The following is a 2,642-nucleotide window of genomic DNA, read 5'->3' as shown; positions in this document are numbered from 1 at the left end:
AAATCTCCTAAATCCGAGTGGATTAGTTCTAGGGGAGTTGTACTACGTTCAACCTTTTTGTTAAAGGGTTTTCTTGCATATTTAGATTCAACACAAATTTCACATTTATGACCTCTGTCAATGTTTATTTTAGGAATGCAGCCTAAATTAGCAAGTCTTTCAATGGATTTGGAATTAACATGTCTTTAGATTGTTGGAAATATTAACAACAATTGAAAAAATACTGTGAAAAATACTTAGCTTGAACCAATGGTTGATTTCTGATGCAGCAGGAAATTGTCGCAGAATAATAGAGGCACGTATGATATACGCTGTCCTAAAGACAATATTCGCCGGCTACTCCTCTTGTAGAGAGATGCTATAGCCCTATCGACGAGATGCCTCCAGGATACAACTATCGTTAGCGTTCCTCATTGTAGCATAAATGAGAACACCCTTAGAACTTGGCAGCAATGATTAACAAAACTTAAAACATAGAAAACTGGGTAGTAACTGTTTACAGAAAACAAAGGAGCAGAAGAAGAGATGTTTCTCTATTGTGTGTAATTGAGCTGAAAACTTTATATAGTGTTCAAGAAAAATTTGGACGTTAGAAATAATGGAATAAGATTCCCATGCGTATGACAAAAGAGGGACGGAGATTCTCACTTTGTCAGGAAAAAAGTCACTCAGAAAACTGTGTAAAAGAAAAGGCTGTAAAGCTGCTGACTAGAAGACTGTGTAAAGTGAAATTTTTTGTCTGTCCAAGAGAAGCATGCAAACAAAAAAAAATGTATGCTTTTGTCAGTCAACACAGAAACACGCGTGGCAGACAAATCAGTCAACAAAGAAGCACGCGTGTCAGACACACCGCGCGTACGGTAAAGGCAACCTTGCCCTAGTCTAGGTCTTCTCCCCCACACAAAAGTGTGTTGACCCAAAGGGCCATGCCCTTTAGCCAATTCTACGGTATTTAAGTCTAAAACTCTTTAGATTTTAGTCTATGTGGGACTACTATTTTATCAATTCAAAAGAAAAAATAACTAGTGGGCAATAGGTCTAGGGATCAAAACATAGTCCATGCATATTTGGTTTTAAAACAAAAAAACCCGTTTTTTCTAACATCTATCACCGGCTTCGACATAGGAAATGCCTCCTCTTTTAAGCTTATGTTTTTCAATAGTTTTGACGCTCTCTCTTGAACCAACCGCAGCTCTTTGGCACTAAGGGTCATTGGTTCATAGTAGTTACATTCCGTTGGACTGTGAGAGTCTATCTCCCTTTTGGAGGTTGACTGTTTGTCTATCTCTCTTTTGATAGGTTTCCCTTCCACAGGCTTTTTCACAATTGATGTTCCTTTAGATGATTTCTTTGGGCCTTTCTTTGTTACAGTACTGGTGATACATTTTCCTTTTCTAGAGTTCTCCATTCCTTCCAATTCTTCTTCTGCGGGACACTTAGAGATATGCTGCTGAGGATCAAAGGCCGGAGTTGAGCAATGGGCAATGTAGAACAGAAGAAGAAGAAAAAGATAATGATGATAAAAAATCAACTATAGAGAGAATGAAAGAACCAGAGAGGGAACGGAAACAGCTTCACTCATCAAAATGTGAGAAAAATGTGAGCGTTATTTTTTACTCGATCTCTTAAGGTATTTAAAGGTAATCAATGTGCACAAAAATAACTCATCTTAGTGAACACGTTCAATGAATATTGGGTTGTTACTTATTACTCAAAGAAGTGGAATCTTTGATAACTTCCCATTCCTCAAATGCAAACAAAATTCCGTTTTCAATTGCAATCTCTTGAGTTTCCTGCCTTGTCTACTTACTCTGTTCTGAAAAGAAAGAAAAACTATTACAGCTCAGTTCATTTTAACTCTTTCTCTATTATGTGGGAATTTTAAGAAAATACACATTTTTCACATGCGTACATTATTTCCATTCATAAGACACATCTATCTGATTCGTTCAAAGAAATAAAAACATCTATTTTTGCAAATACTAACACAGACTTTTTGTGATCATGAGTGTGTAGGACTTGGTGCGGATAATGAAGTACTACAATGGAACAAGACCATATCTTTCGAATTGCTGGGACGAAGGCCTTGTTTCCACGAATATTTTTGTTATTGGATGAATCCCGGAAATTCTGTCATGGTCTAAGACTCTCAACAACGAGTGATGAATTCGTTCCCGGCTTTTTTATAATCTATCTGTAGATGTATTCCTAAAGATTTCCAAAACCTACGGATTACACCGGTACGAATAGTCTGTGTCTGGACCACTATGAAGGTGTGCACTGTCCCATGTGCCAAGCAAATATGTTAGTGACACTCTTTTCTCCTTATTGTAATAACTAAGAGGCTATTGTAATACCTAAGAGCAATTCCTAAACATGAACTTTGTCCATTTTTCTCAAAAAAAAAAAAATGAATGGTCAAACCAACAAATTTGATGGTTTGTCCATTGCAGACCAATATGGGACGTGCGTTTCATTTATAACCTCGCGGACGTACAAAACACGCTAGCGGGTGAAGCAAAACTGTACGGGGTATGATAATCCGCCAGAGGGTAGTTTTAATCCGCCAGCGGATAAACATCAAACGCCAACGGCGATATCTCACTCCAACCATCTAACGACTCTTACACTTTTCACTATAA

The sequence above is a fragment of the Papaver somniferum genome, unplaced genomic scaffold, assembly GCF_003573695.1.
Source record: "Papaver somniferum cultivar HN1 unplaced genomic scaffold, ASM357369v1 unplaced-scaffold_132, whole genome shotgun sequence".
NCBI lineage: Eukaryota > Viridiplantae > Streptophyta > Magnoliopsida > Ranunculales > Papaveraceae > Papaver > Papaver somniferum.
This window is presented reverse-complemented; position numbering follows the sequence as displayed.